The 16,475-nt window shown below is 40.5% G+C and overlaps 1 protein-coding gene across 1 annotated transcript in view; it reads right to left on the reverse strand.

Moving 5' to 3' along the window:
• The window catches only part of PID1 (phosphotyrosine interaction domain containing 1), a 206,444-nt gene that overhangs the window by 68,621 nt on the left and 121,348 nt on the right, over window positions 1-16,475 (reverse strand). The window lies entirely within an intron of this gene.

Consider the following 16,475-nt stretch of genomic DNA (forward strand, 5'->3'; position numbering starts at 1 on the left):
CCCTTGGGACACAGCCTGAGCCCTCTTCTCTCATCTGGCTTTTCTCTTTGATGACCTCACCCTCCCACATGGATTTACACACCATCTCTAATTGGATAGCTTGGCTACGTATATTTGGCTATGTCTCTATTCTGAGCCTTGGATCAATACAGTCAAGACTGATGTCTATTTTAGTGGCTCACATATCAAACTTGGTTGGTCCAAAAGATAAGTCCTGTGTTGCTCGCCCACCAAAAAACCAACCAACCAACCAACCAACAAACAAACAAAAAAAAACTTGTTCTTCTGGTCATCTTCTTATCAGTAAAGGAGTCATGTTGTACCACCGTTCTCCCATGCCCCAGTCCAAGGAGTCATCACGGAAATTTTCCTCTCCCTCAGGCCTCACCTCCAATCAAGTCTGCCTCTGCAGTACAGTTCAGATCTAACGTGCCTCCCTCTACTGCCACATCCCCAGTCAAAGCCAACATCATCGCTCCCCTGAGTTACTGCAAAAATCTCCAAACAGGTCTCTCATACAGCCCTGCCTTTCTCCATCCTTCCTTTCTCTACAGCCAGTGTTGATGCCTCCTGTCTGCTCAAAGCTTTGTCATCATTTCCCACTGCTCTGCAATAGAGCGCCTTCTGCATCATCACCGAGGCTCTTCCAAGACCAGGGCCAAAGAGCATCGTTACTTACTCAGCTCTGCCATCTCTCTCCACTTGCTCTCTCACTTCGGCCTCTCTGTGTCTTAGAGATGCCAAGATTCTTGCTACCTCAGGATCTTTGCCCGTTTTCTTGTCTTTGCCTGGACTCCTTCCGCCCTTTCTGCCACAAAGGCTTCACCACCTGCCACACTGTGCTCAGATTTCTCATCTTAGCTAACAGTACTTCTTCAGGAGACTTCCCCAACTCCCATGCTCACTTGAGATGACCTGTTACAGGGGCTCATGGTATCCTGTATTTTCCTGTTAAGCATGTACTCATTGCAATCATAGTTATTGAGTGGGTAATAATCCACTGCCTTCCTGGCTCTCTCAATAGACCTGAAGTTCCATGAGGCTAGAACAACTTTCTTCACCCCTGTATCTTCCATGACTAAAACAGAGCCTGGCACATAGCCAGCACTAAAAAAAAAAAAAAAAAAAAAACTTAATGAGAAAATTAATACATGGGAAGGAAATGAGATTTGGTCAATTTCTTTTTCTATTTCCTTCTGTGTTCACATCATCCATCTCTTTTCCCATCCATCCATCTACATTGTCCTCCAAATGTAGACACAGATTAACAAAAGAAAAAAAAAAGTGGTGTTTTATCTGAAAAGTCTCCCCCACTCAGGACTGGTGGCACTACACGATATTTTAGTGCATTTCTCCGGGCTTAACAAAGGGTTCTTCATTTCTACTTATTCCCATGCATGTGTGTCAGGAGAATGCTGGGAGGATGTCATTAGTATTATAACAGAGAAGGAAAAAATCCTAGCTCGATCACTTACCAGCCCTGAGACCAACAGTGAGTCATTTAATAGCTCCCCATCCCAGTCTTTCTTCTAGGAAGGACAAAGGCAACCCTACTGATCCCATATTTTGAGATGCTACGATGGCAAAGCTTTGTAACGGCAAAAGGAACACAAATGAGAAAGCAATCAAATGTCTGCTGGCCTACTTGAATAGGCATTCAAGTAGTGTTAACATGTTGTTTCTTAGCAGGAAAGTATTCAACATAAAAGGATTTAAAGTAAAATATATCCAGAAGGCAAAATATGTTAATCCTCCTAAGAAGGGTAGGATCTCTGCCAGTGAAATGTTGGGGTTTTTTTCCAAGTCAATAAAAACCTGAGATCTTGACCAGTGTAACGATGAAAAGAAATCTTGTCTATCTCAGCAGCAGAAGAGTCTAGAACACAAGTATTTAGCCAATTTTATGAAACTACGCTTACCTTTTCAAAATAATCCATCTGGGGCAGACTATTCCTCAAGTTGCTTTTTTCTTTTAAATTGAAGTACAGTTGATGTAGAATGTTGTGTTAGTTTCTGGTGTGCAGCACTTTGATCCGCTATATACATATAATTTTTTAAATTCTTTAACATCACAGAGAATATAGTTCCCCATGCTAAGTAGTAAGATTTTGGTGTTTTTCTTTTTTATATATAGTAGTTAGGATCTGCAATCTCAGATTCCTAATTTATCCCTCCCCGACGTCCCCCACTAGTGACCATAAGTTTGTTGTCGGTGAGAATGTTTCCGTTTTGTAAATAAGTTCATTTTATAGATTCCACATAGAAATGATATCATATGATATTTGTCTTTCTGTGTCTGACTTACTTCACTTAGTATGATAATCTCTAGGTCCATCCATGGTGCTGCAAACGAAATTATTTCATTCTTTTTACGGCTGAGTAGTATTCCATTGTGTGTGTGTGTGTGTGTGTGCACATACACCTCAACTTCTTTATCCAGTCGTCTGTCAATGAACATTCAGGTTGCTTCCATGTCTTGGCTGTTGTAAATAGTGCTGCTGTGAAAAGATACATGCACCCCATCGTTCACAGCAGCACGACTCACAATAGTCAACTTGCTTTCTAACTTATTACACGTATTTTGTTTTCTTTACATGAACCACCTTTTGCACTCCAGAAGGAATACTATTTTCAGAGTTTCAGCTCCTAAGGAGCAATGCCTTTGGACAGGAAGCTTGGGGAGTTCACGTAGTCATTTTCTAAAGAAATAAAACTACCACAAAAGAGTGTGCTGTGGCCATGGTGATGTTATTTGCATGGGACTTTCTATAACAAAGCTTTCACATATATTACCTCATTTAATTCTCACTGCCCTACAGAGTAAGTACTATTTTCTCTATTTTATAGTCCAGAAGCTATAGCTTAAAGAAATCAATGAATTTGTGTAAATCTCTACTGTTAACACCTGGCCAGATCAAGATCCCCACCGAAGTGGGTGTACTCCCTAATGCACCATCCATCTCTACGAGAGCACTGCATTACTTCGTCAGGACAATGCCTGAAGAGTTTAGCATCCTAAAATAGTTAACATCCTAAAACAGTAGTAGTCAGTCGGTGAGAATAACTCAAATGCTTAACTTCGTGTGACTTATTCTTTTTTTAAAGCCACCACTGACAGGAAGCCACTCTTGCCCCAAAAAGGAATGGTGTCATTTCTCCTTTGATTTAACAAAATTCCTAGAGCAGCCACTTGGGGGCATGACGAGGTGGCAGAGGAGCAGCAAATACAAGAAGGTCAATGACCTTGAACTAATTGGGACCGAGAAGGAACAGAGAGCCATCTCTCCTCTCCCTTCACCTGTAAATCTCTGAGTACCACATGGGAGATGGGGTCTCAGCCAGTTATATTTGAATCTCATAGGAGCAAGTTTCCCTAGCTGACATCTGTGTTGAAATTAAAATATGTTACCCTCATGATCAGTAAACACTAGAAGGGCTAAACATTCCACTATGACTTCAGAGTTTTTCTACACACTCTAACTTCGAGAACTACGCAACCTAGGAATCACATCATCTGAGGTATAGCTTTTGCTCTGTCCCTTTTTTGTGATCAAGAGACCAAGTCCCTTCACCACTTGGACCCTCAGTCTCCTCATCAGGAAAAGGAGCTGGATAAGGTCCTCCCAAACTTCGACATTCCCTCTACTTGGCCAGCATGATCCTAGGTTTCTAGAAGCTGGGTAATGAGTAGTTACAATTGAGAAATGGGAGTATTCACTCATTCTATGCTCCGTGGGGCTCTCTTCTCAAATTATATTCTGGGGAGAGAAGTGTGTGAGTGTGTATGTGTGTGACATTTGTTTGTTCATTCAGTAAACGCTTATTGAGTGCCTGCAAGAAGCCAGACAGTGGTCAACGTGCTAAGGACAGAAAAGCAAGAAAGATGAACAAGGTCCTGTCTTAATGAGGCTTACAGCCTATAGAAGAGATACACAGTATAGAAATAAATTTAGTAGAAAACAGGCAGTGATTATGGCTGTAGAGAAAACAAAGGAGTATGAGAGGATAGAGAGTAATAAGAGACTTCGTGGTTTTTGACAGGTGATCAGGGAAGGAGACAACAAAACGGTCTCATCAAGAAGACACCTGAATGAAGTTAGAGAATGAACTGTACAAAGAGCTGGACTGTCATTTCTAATAAAAATGCAGCTTTCTTAAACATCTCTAATAGAATCACATTTGCTTTCCTTATAGTTTACAGTAGATCCAAACTGAGATAGTTTCTATAGCTGAAAAGTTAGTGAAAACCTTTATATAATTTATAACAGTCCAGGTGTCTTTTGCATAAAGTAGTAGAGAGATGGTTTCTACACAATTATTAATTAATTAGCTCAACAAAACCTATAATGTGCCTACAATATTTAAATAAGTGTAGTCCATATATTAGGCTTAATGGCTTAAACAGTCTTATCTAAGCGAGGTTCTACATGAAGAAAGTCCAATGGCATTACACAGATAGTGAAAAAAGGGGCACAGTGAGACTAAATGGTTTTCCACTGGAATCCCAAGCAGGAAGTTACTCTTTCCTCTAAAAGGGATTTGCATCAACTCCTTTCCCCACGGCCATTGTGCCTGGAGAATTCTGGTTGATCGTTGGAGTGTGTGCTACCCTACAGTGAAGCCAAGACCCAGAGCAAAGACACTCAGATGAGAGAAAGCTCTAGACTGTTCCAGCATCACACAGCCAGCAGTGCTCACTGGTGAAGCGGGCAGCCGGCATGTGTAGAGGATATTGAAGGAAAGCGAGTCCACCATAGTCACTATTGGAAATAAGGCTTGAGGGCTTCCATACCGTATTTCAAGCAAGTTTACTAGCAAATATTATGAACTTTTAGCCAGCCTTCTGCCCGGAAGCAAGAAGTGAGACATCTCAGTGTGGATGCTACGGAAGGGGAGCAGAGCGAGGTGCTGAGAAGGCGATCGCTGGAACAGCTGGGAGCTGTTACCAGTTCCTTAGCAGATGACTTTGAATCAGAAACGTACAGCATTATTAACTACCGAGCCAACAAACCCTCCAAGGCAGGGTTATATTTCAGTATTGGAGCTGGGTGAAATCCACCTTACTTTAAAAGAAAAGCTTTATTGAGATACAATTCATATAACATACAATTTACTCATTTAAAATGTACAGCTCAATGGTTCTTAGGTACTTAGAGTTGTGCAGTCATAACCACAACCTAATTTTAGAACATTTTCAACCCTCCAAAAAGGAACCCTGTACCTATCATCAGTCACTCCCGTTGCCCAATGACCCTTGCCCAGCCCCAGGCAAATGCTAATCTACTATCTTTCTCTATAGATTTGTCCATTAGGACATTTCATATAAATGGAATTATACAATCTATGGTCTTTTGTGACTGGCTTCTTTTACTTAGCATCATGTTTTCAAGGTTTATTCATGTTATAATAGGTATCAGTGCTTCATTTCTTTCTATTGCCAAATAATTTTCCATTTTATGGATATACCACATTTTGTTTATCCACCATCACTTGGTGGATATTTGGGTTGTTTGCACTTTTCAGCTAATGTGAATAATGCTACTATGAATCTTTGTGTACAAGTTTTTGGGAGGCATACATTTTCATTTTTTGGGGGATTCTTTTCTTAGATATTGTTCCTAAGAATGGAATTTCTGGGTGCTAAAATAACTCTAGTCTAACTTTTTAAGGCACTGCCAGTGTGTTTTCCAAAGTGGCTGTATCATTTCCCATTCCCATCAGCTGTGAATAAGGGTTTCACTTTCCCCAAATCCTCACCGACACTTGTTATTATCTGTCTTTTTGATTCTAGCCATCCTAGTGCGGGCAATAGTTTTGATTTGCATTTCCCTTATGTTAAAAGACTTTGAGTGTCTTGTATTTCATGTGCATATTGATAATTTGTACTTTTTCCTTGGGAGAAATGTCTATTTAAATTATCTGCCCATTTTTAAAATTGGGTATTTGTCCTTTTTTATTAGAGTAGTAAGATTTCTTTATATACTCTGGGTACAAATCTGTTATCGGCTTTATGATTTGCAAGTATTTTCGTCAAGATGCTAATGGACAAAGTAGACCAATGGCCAAGGTAATGAACTTCCCTTAGGGAACGCTGCCTTGGCAGGTCGGATTTCTGTCAGGCTCTGCCACATGTTCAATAAAACACAAGAAGACTTGAGGATCACATGAGAGACTTTCTGTGTATGTGTTTGCTCAACTAAAACCTGGGGCAAAGATGAAATAAAACGAAATGTTTACTCTTCAGGCATCATGCTGAGTTAATTTTATTATTTTCTTTTTGGCCTAGTGAGGCGTTTCAAAAGAGAAGCCGGGAGTTTAGTTTTTGTTGGTGGCTGCGGCAGATGGATATTAGGCTGTCTATTTTCCTATCATAGCCTCCCCGTCTGCCTTGGGAGGGCTCCATTTCACTGCCATGGTGTTGCTTTTGACTTCTCCCATGCAACCTGTATTTTACTTATTTTGGGTAAATTTTTTAAAATTGTAACAAAAGAAGGAGAAGAAAAAAATTGATAAGAGATTATCTTAATACTGTAAAGTTAAAAGCAAGAAAGAACTGAAGTTATATCTGTGGCAGTCAATTCTTACAGCATCACCTTTAAGGCGCTATAATCACATGTTAAAGTCCTTTTCTCACGCTTCATATTTGCCTTTAGTCTGTTCAACAGGCCCTGAAAATGAGATTCATGACTATGTCTCACATCTGTGGACAAATTTCTCACTGACATTTGACCTGCTGTTTGGGGGGAAAAGAAAGAAGAAAAGAAAATTAAAAGAAAAATCAAAATTCAGGCTGAGCTGCATTTAGTTTATTTTTTAAATGAGATGATGAAATTAGATGTCTTCTGTTTAGAGATTACACTATGCTAATTCATAACTGGGTCTAGGGGGAAGGAACAGCCCCTGAAACAAAATGCTTTTCCACTACCTGTCGACTAAAGATATAGACAATGGAATACTACTCAGCCACAAAAAAGAATGAAATTTTGCCATCTAGGGCATCATGGATGGACTTGGAGGGCGTCATGCTAAGTGAAATAAGTCAGACAGAGAAAGACAAATACTGTATGCTATCACTTATATGTGGAATCTGAAAAAAATACAATGAACTAGTGAATATAACAAAAAAAAGCAGACTCACAGATATACAGAACAGATTAGTTGTTACAAGTAGGGAGAGGGAAGGGGGTGGGGCAATAGAGGGGTAAGGGGAATTAAGGGGTACAAGCTATTAGGTATAAAATAAGCAACAAGGATATATTGTACAACACATGGGAATATAGACAATATTTTATAATAACTATAAATGGAGTATAATCTTTAAAAATTTTGAATTCGCTATATTGTATGCCTGTATTATAATATTATACATCAACTATACTTCAATTTAAAAAGAAAGATTCCTGAGTTGGGAAAAGAATCTCTTTGTGTATCTCTTATTCTGAACAATATTTCTAAATTGCCCCTAATGAGACTTCTTCATTTTGCCTTGGGGGCCAATTTCACAATTGGGCTTGGAGTTAAAGGTCTATACGTGTGAGCATGTGTCTGTTGGGATGTGAAGGTGAAGAAAATATTACCACTATTTACTGCTATCCAGTTTCTCTTTCTGGTATTTGGGACAATCACACTTTCCTGTCTCTCTGATCTGAGGTTAGCTTCAGCTCTGAGACTTGTTCTGGCCAATAAAATTGAGCAAAAGTGATGTGTGTGTCTTTTTTCCTTTTTTGTTTTTTTCTTGGCTGAAGTGCTGAAGAACCCACTGTGTGGTTCTCCACACTCTATTGCCACTACTTAGATCCATGAAATTCCACACACAGGAGCCTCCAGCAGCTGGGGCCTCAGAGTAAAGCCAGCATGAACCAGAACCTTCCACCAGTGGGTATGTGCTATAAGCAAGAACTAAACCTGCATTGTTTCGGTTACTGACACTTGGGGAATGTTTGTTATCACAGCCTAACAGTCCATCCTGACTAATACAGGCAGCAAAAAAGAGCTGCCTTCCTTTTTGGTCCAGTTCTTCCTCCACATACTTAAAAAATGTCTATCAATTATGGAGAAAATAACTGACAACACAAATCAAACTTGATCTGACTGGGTGGCAGAACCTGCTTCTTGGAACATGAAGGAAACCCCAAGAAAAAACTGCCTAGAATACAGGCCCTACTATCCTGAAGGGCATAAGCAGTTTCCCCTTTCCTTCTCCCCCCCATGCCCTAAAGACATAGCTTGGAGCTTCATATCCATGCAAGCAAAAGTTGAGAATAGACAGTTTTGCTGAAAATCATCCCATACCTTAAATATTTAAATACGGGACATCGAGCATTGACCGTACCTGGTGGGCACATGCCAGACTCATTGCCCTCTGTGTGCTGTATGCCTGGAGGGGGCTGCTCTTCGCACAGGCAGCAAGCGGACCATTGAAGGCTTTCTCTGTCAAAGTATGTTGAGCATATTGAGCAAAATTTGAGCCTTCTGTCTCTCAGCAACAAAACTCTGAGACTAGGTCATGGACGGCACATTCTTTGGGTGATATTTAGGAAGCAAGGGAGGATAATCCAACTCTAATATGTTTACCAGATCAATTTTCTGCATAGTTACAAAGCCTAATTGCTCCTTGCAGCCATCCCACAAAGATCTTAAAATGTGACTACATCACGAGTTCGAAAGATTCTCCAAAAAAAGCCACACCACCAGCCAGATGCAACAGCAAATGTCTCCCCCTCAAAACACATACACACACACACACACACACACACACACACACACAAATAAAAAACAAAAAAAAAGGTTTCATAAAAATATGCTCCTGCTCAAAGTTCCTATGAAATAATGATGATGCAGCCCCATAGGAGGTAGGATTTTGGAGAGAAAATTAAAAGAGAAATGCATTTGAAGCCAAAGCACTGAGTTTCTCCCATTGTGCTACATGAAAATGATGGGTCTTCAGGCAATTGAACAAGTTTAAATTACAACTTGGAAAGTAATAAGCTTTGGCTCCTGAGATGCATAACCAACTGGGAATGGTCTGGCAAAAGAAACTCTGTATTCCACATTTCTCAGCTGAATCCCAGACTCACATGCAACACTGAGCATTTAGGAGCTCATATGTGAATTTATGAATCTTCAAGCAGGATTTAGGAACCTGAAATCACAAAAATGACTGCCTGAGATACAAATAAGCTTTCACCCATTGTGTAAAATACTGATAAAGAGGTCTTAATGGGTACTTTGATTTTAAGACAAGAGTCAGAAAAGAGCACATACAAATACAAACACCAGCATGTTCAGAAATGCCATTCATTTTCTATCTTGCCACATTTGGTGAAGGTGAATTTCTCCACATAGTCCCCAAAAGATGCCCACAAACCAAGTGTTCCCTCATATTTGCAATTGTCTTATGGTATTTTTCCTTCTCTTTTTGGCTTATTTCACTTACTATGATGATCTCGAGGTCCGTCCATGTTGCTGCAAATGGCAATATTTTATTCTTTTTTATGGCTGAGTAGTATTCCATGGTATAAATATACCATAGCTTCTTTATCCAGTCATCTGTCGATGGACATTTGGGTTGTTTCCATGTCTTAGCTGTTGTAAATAGTGCTGCTGTGAACACTGGGGTGCATGTATCTTTTTGAATTAAGGTTCCCTCTGGATATATGCCCAGGAGTGGGATTGCTGGATCACAGGGTAAGTTTATTTTCAATTTTTTAAAGGAATTGCCATACTGTTTTCCATAATGGCTACACCAAACCACATTCCCACTTCACTGCTGTATTAGTCCGAGCAGGCTAACAACTGCTTTAACCAACATTTTAGAGGCTTAACAAAATGAAGGTTTACTTTTTGCTCCAGCAACTCTCCAGGGCTGAGCTTCCCGGCCAGACAGCTTTCCTCCAAGCAGCAGGTGGAGAACCAAGCCTGTGGCTCCACTCTCCTCTTGGAACCTGGACCCTCTCCATCTGGACGGCAGGAAGAGAAGCTGGAGAATGGGAGACCATCTTCACACTCAGTGGGCTAGGCTTGGACAAGGGGTACATCTCCTCCCACCCTTCAGTGGTCAGGACTCAGTCATACGGGATACCTACCTGCCAAGGAGACTGGGACATGTAATCTAGCTGTGTGTCCGGGAAGGGAAGGAAAAGGATTTGGTGACTCCTTTGCCCCCATGCTTACTAACACACAACCTCTCTGTTTTCTGTTCTATAAAATGGGCAAGAAATTGTACCTACTTATTAGTATTCTACCTCCTTGTTCCCCCAGATTCCCAAAACCAACCAGACTCAGAACTGACTTGAATTTTAGAAAACTTATGAATGAGCAAGATGGCCACCTTATTTCTACTGGGGGCTAGAACTTACCAGTCACCAGCTAGGATACCTTATTATGGACTAAATATTTGTGCTTCCCACAAAATTTATATGTTGAAATCTAGTCCCCAAAGTGATGGTATGCAGAGGTGGGGCCTTTGGGAGGTAATTAGGTCATGAGGTTGGAGCCCTCATGAATAGGACCAGTACCTTTACAAGAGGAGTCCAGGGAGCTAGCTGACTCTTTCCACCAAGTGGAGACTCAAGACTCAAGCAAGACGGCAGCTGTCTGCAACCAGGAAGAGAGCTCTCATCAGACATCAGATCAACAGGCACCCTGATCTGAGATTTCTCGGCCTCCAGAGCTGTAAGAAATACACTTCTACTGTGGATAACCCACTCAGTTCATGGTACTTTGCTATGGTAGTGCAAGCTAATTAAGACAACCCCTTTCTCGAGTCAAGGTGTCTAAAATGCAAAATAAGCCATCAGAAGGTGACATTCTGAGCAGGGATAAACGAAAAGGACACAGACCGGTCTGAAGGTGTGTCTTTTCCTAAACCGGGTATTTGTCACCCTGGCGCTAGGGGCATTTGGGGCCGGAACGTTCTTTGTTATGAGGCTGCCACACACATCGGAGGGTGTCTGGCAACATCTGTCCCCTCTGCTCACTCGATGCCATTAATCTTCGCCAGGTGTGAGGACCAAAAATGACTCCAGACATTCTGAAACGTTCCCTGGGAAACACATCAGCACCCCTTACTTTTGAGAACCACTGTTCTAGATCATGAGAAAAGTTTAATGAACAAACACAGCCCCCCCATGTGACTGGAAAACTCCTATATGCCAGTGCCTGTCTCTGTCTGTCTTTCTGTCTCTATCTCTCAGACAGTCTGAGAACACACTGCCACGTACGTCCTCTTTGGTTCCCCTTTGTCTGGCTCCACGCAGCTCTTCTTCCTCAAGGGACACACGCCTCCTTCAGATGTGTGGGGGCCATCCATGAGACCACGTCTCTCCTACACAGTGCGAGCTGTCAGGGGCTCTGCCTGTGTCTCCCATTCCCCTAGGACATCAGCGTTCCACATTTTGTTCCAGAGTAAATTACTAAGCAGGCTTCCAAGCACAGGTAAGCTGATTGGGACTTTTACACCAGAGTCCCCCCAAATGTTAATCACTTATTCTCAAAGGCTAAAGGTATTTCCAAGGAGGCAGTAAAGAGACTCAACATGGGCGGGCATGCATTCCAAGCATAATCCAGTTTAGAGAAATGCATTCCCTTACATTTTCTCTAAAAACTCAAAATAGAAAAATATTTTAAAATCTTGGTCCAAATAGAGATACTACATTTTCTCCCTTCAACTAGCTGTTGCATCTCAGCACATAAAGACTCTCTGATGTTGGTGTAACTGTACAAAGTTCCAAGTGTTTCAAGTTGAAATGTGCAAAGGGACTTATTTATTACCTTCATGGCTCAAAGGAGAATCTTTGATAAGAAGAAAAAAATGTTCAAAGTCAAAGAATGCTTTTATTTGACTAGAGCAAGCTTACTCTAGGATGACAATGCTTGGAAACCCCAAGCTACTTAATGAATATTACACCAACAATGCACTCAAGGACTGTGAGCTTTCCTTTATTTCCTTTTTTTAAGATTTAAAGTTTTGAACTAGAAACTAAAAAGAATAATAATAAAAATCACTGCCACGCATTGAGTGTCTATCATTCCCCCGACCACTTACGTTCATTATCTCTAATGCTTACAAATGCCCTGTAGATATATATTTATACCATATTTTTAAAAGATGAACAAAGTGAAGCTTAGAGAAGGCAAGTGATTTGCCCAGGAATGCACAGCGTGGTAAATACAGAACTGAGACTTCAAGACAAGTGCCCTTGACTGCAAAGCCTTCCACGTTCGCACTATTTCCACCAAGCCAAGTGGCACTATAGCAAGTGGATTTGTTGAAAATTCCATATTGGCCATCACAGGCCCGTCTACACACCAAAATCTAAACGCCACCATGGTGATAGATACTTTAATTCCATTTCCTTGTCCAGCAGTTCTCCTCAGCCAGATAGCACGCTGGGTTCTTCATAAGAAGATTAAATCGAATCTCAGCTATTTAGAAAGTGTTTTTTCATTACTACCTTGGAAGAGTAGTTTATGCAAACGGTATTACTAAGAAGTGCGTTGCTAACAACGATCCGATTTGTCTGTATCCCCCAAGTTAGTCATGGTGTCTTCCTAAGAGGATGAGCAGAGGGAAGGAAGGAGAATGCTTCTCTCTCTCACCTCCCTCCACCTCGCCCTGCCTTTCCCTCCACCACCACCGTGCAGGGACAGGATGGCATGAGCTAATGAGGGAGGTGGCTCCTCAGAAGAGCAGCACCCAAGGCTGGGCTGTGCTGCTCACACTAATTACAATGAAAATCCGTCCTGCTGCCCAGCGGGCTCAGGTAACCATGGCAACCCACCAGCACCATCACTCACACACATCACAGCAGAGAAGCGGCGACTGGCTCCACCCGGAAACTGAAGCCGTCACACAAAGGGAATATTTCTCAAGGACACTTTGCTCGTAAGTAGTGGTCGGCGATCCTGCATCTGTTCAGCTTTAGCACCGAAATAAATGTCAGCTCCCCTTTCCCGACTGGTGTTAAAAGTCGTTACACAAAATGCACTTGAACCTTAGTTATGGCTGAACTGTGAACTGAAGCTCTGAAGAACCGTGTCACGAGGGCAGGATAAGGAGTGGCCTCAATAGCTTTAGAGCCCTCAGCCCAACGGGAAGGCTGCTGATCCACGTGTGCGCCTGGGTGCCCATGGTGGCGGAACTTACCGCCTGGGAGAGAAGCCATGGAGCCACACAGAAGGCCTGTGTGATGCTGAGGCCAGAAAAGTCAACCTTTTGGAAAGTTCTTGTTTCCTTCTTTAAAAAAAAAAAAAAATATATATATATATATATATATATATATATATATATATATATATATATATATATATATATATTCCACACATATATATGGAAATCTTTAAAAATATCTTAAAGAAAAAAATATACACATATATGTGTGTGTGTGTGTGTGTGTGTGTGTGTGTGTATATAAAAAGAGTAAAGACTATCCATTCACACACAAAATGACCATGGTAGCCAAATTTTAAGAGTGATTTACTTCCTATCAGACTATAGCTCAGGCAAAATGTCCATTTTCCCAAAAGGCACTACAAATACTCTGCCAGACACGAATTCCACTAATTAATCCTATTCAGCAATTAAAAACCAAGGTCTCAGGAGTCAGCATAGTTCTGGGGGGAAAAAAATATCGCAAAGGTCAATCGAGCAAAATTCAGCTCTTAAAGGAGCTTGACATTTTCTGAAAGAGGAAACAAGACTCAGCCTAGGTGAAAAGGAATACAAAATATTTACCTAACTCAGAATCAAACACTGTCAAGCAGTTTCAGTGAGAGAGTAGGGAGAAGGCAGGTTATGATCCAGGAACACCATCTCTAGGTCTGGGAGCAAGCCCTCTTTGGGGGATGTTAAGCGATCTTAGAAAAAAAAAACAATACAGACACTGACATCTGTATTGTTCTTGGAACCAGCCCTTGAGTGTTCACTTCTGTGCTTCCCAGGAATCCAGATGGTGCCGGTTCTTCATTTCCTTAATGGCACTTAGTAGGACCATCTCCTTTTAGAGGTGAACACACTGCTTACTTCTGGGAGAAGGAAGGCTTAAAAGTGGCTGTAAGAATGGAAGTATGCACGCACTTAGCTCAGAGAGTAAGAGATTAGAAGATGAATAAGCCGTTTCCCATTTTTTAGGTCACATCTCCCAGTGGCCTTCTAAGGACCACAACCCCCTACTTCCAGCAACATTAGGAAAAGGAGGCCCCTTCACACGCTGGCCCCTCTGTGCTCCTGTGGCAGGCAGTCACCATCCCAGAGAAATCAAGTGAACAGTCAAAGATAAAACTGGCTTTCAAACCTGCAAGTCAGAATAAATAAATAAACACAAGAAATCCAGTTTGGAGCTGTCATTACCGCTGTATGCTTTTCTGGACTTGAAACTTGTCACAAATTCTCAGGCTTACTTTGGCATATATTGCTAAAACTTTGTAACAAAATGCTACAAATTCTTAGTTTCTCTCTAATACATACCATTTTGAATTTCATATGAATGAAGTTTTAGATTCAGGTTACAAATTAATCCAAGCTCATTATGTAATTAAATGTTTGATTGGGAGCAAGAATTAGCATATTACACAGAGGCATGTAATTTTATGAGACAAACTAGTTAATTTCAATAAAGAAGTCACCATGGGAACAAATTATCTGATCCATCCAACTCAAAATACAATGAAAAAAATAATTTTTTCAGGTTATCTAACAATGTAGTTATTAAAGAGATATATCAGAATGTATACACTACACTGTAGAAAGTTTTTTAATTACTTGGGCAGAAGATGTGAAGATTTTAAATGTGCACTTATAAATATACAAAGAGTAAAGCTCAAAGCTGAAATTCTGAAAAAAATGATGTTGTTGTTGCAGAAAATACTATGTGCTTTAATTTCTTAAAAAAAAAAAAACCTGGTGATATTTGGAAATGGTGCATTTAATACATTTTTTATCTTCCTGATTATCTTGGTAGAAGGGAACTGGCTGGTCATATTCAGCTGGAGATGGATTTGTTTTAACTGCTGTATACAATCTCTATTCATCAATCGGAGGTCTTCAAGTACACTTTAGTTTGCTACTTTGGGAGCTGGATGGCTTACCATTGCTCACAGCTGTTTCTAATTACACCTTGACCCAATAATAACTAAATATCATTCAACATTCTGGCAGTAACTACTTAAGAAGATGCGCAGATCAATAATTGAAAGTAACACTTCCGGCATAAACCTGCATTAATCAGAACCTGTAGAAAACACAAAGAGAATTCAGTAGGTGGCACTATTCCCCCAGTCAGCACTCGTCATCAAACGTGACTTGCATGCCCTCTATATGGGAGTTATTTTGATTCCTTTCTTCCATGGGGTTCTGTGACCTAAATCAGTATCAACATGCTAACCTCAAGTATATTGCCCGTCTTCTTCTCTTTGAGATGCTCAGTCCAGATAAAAAAACATTGTGCAGACAGCAGGTGTAAGACAGAAACAGCCTGGTTTCATCTCAAGTCCTTAGATAATTAGATCACATTAGTGTTATTTGGGAGTAAATTAATTCATTATACTCACTAAAGACAGCCCAAGTGATGACTTTTTCCACTGACACTATTCAATGAGCTAACTTAAAATATTTAAACTAGCCAATGAGCAGGTTTCTCATCTTCAGCACTATTGACACGTGGGTTGGACAATTTTTCACTGGTGAGGATGTAGCGGAAAGATGCCCTGTGCATTCTGGAATGCTTAGCAGCATTCCTGGCCTTTACCCACTACATACCAGTAGCACCTCCCTAGTTGTGACAAAAATGTCTCCAGATATTGTCAAATGTTCCTGGGGACAAAACCGTCCCATTTGAAAGCCATCACTCAGTGAGGGTTCTTCCTTTATACCAAAGACAGATCTCTGGCTTCATGGCCAAGAGCTGAGCTATTTCACTAGCACACTTTCAATAACAACGTTTATTCTCCTTTTTTATCTCATCCCAAAGGTTGATGTGTACACATTGTTGAATATTTTGAAGCTAGTAAAAGCACACAGAGGAAAACTAAAAGCCACCAGTAACTGTTCCATACTACGATAATGACAGTGACAGCTGTAAGTATGTCACCTTAATGTTTCTGTGTGAAGATGCACATAGATCATGTACAATAATTACTTGGTTTGTTAAAATCCCAGGAGCATGTAGCAGTATCATTTTGTAAACAAAGGCATTTTATCTTTAAATATGTATTCTGTCATGAAATACTCAATTAAGCACAATTTTCCATGGCTATAGAGTATTCTTTCCAAGAGATATGTGATCATTTTTTTAACCAAGCTCTTGTACTGGCCTTTTTTTACTGATGCAAAGATTAATGTAAATTACTTTTACTGTTGGGATAAATCTCCACAAATAGAAATATTTAGTACTCACCTATTTTAGTTCTACCTTTACACAAAGAGAACAAAAGAGGGAAATGAAGATACAAAGATAAAGGAAAGGAAGAGGAGGGAA

Source organism: Camelus ferus, chromosome 5 (assembly GCF_009834535.1).
Source record: "Camelus ferus isolate YT-003-E chromosome 5, BCGSAC_Cfer_1.0, whole genome shotgun sequence".
NCBI classification, from domain to species: domain Eukaryota; kingdom Metazoa; phylum Chordata; class Mammalia; order Artiodactyla; family Camelidae; genus Camelus; species Camelus ferus.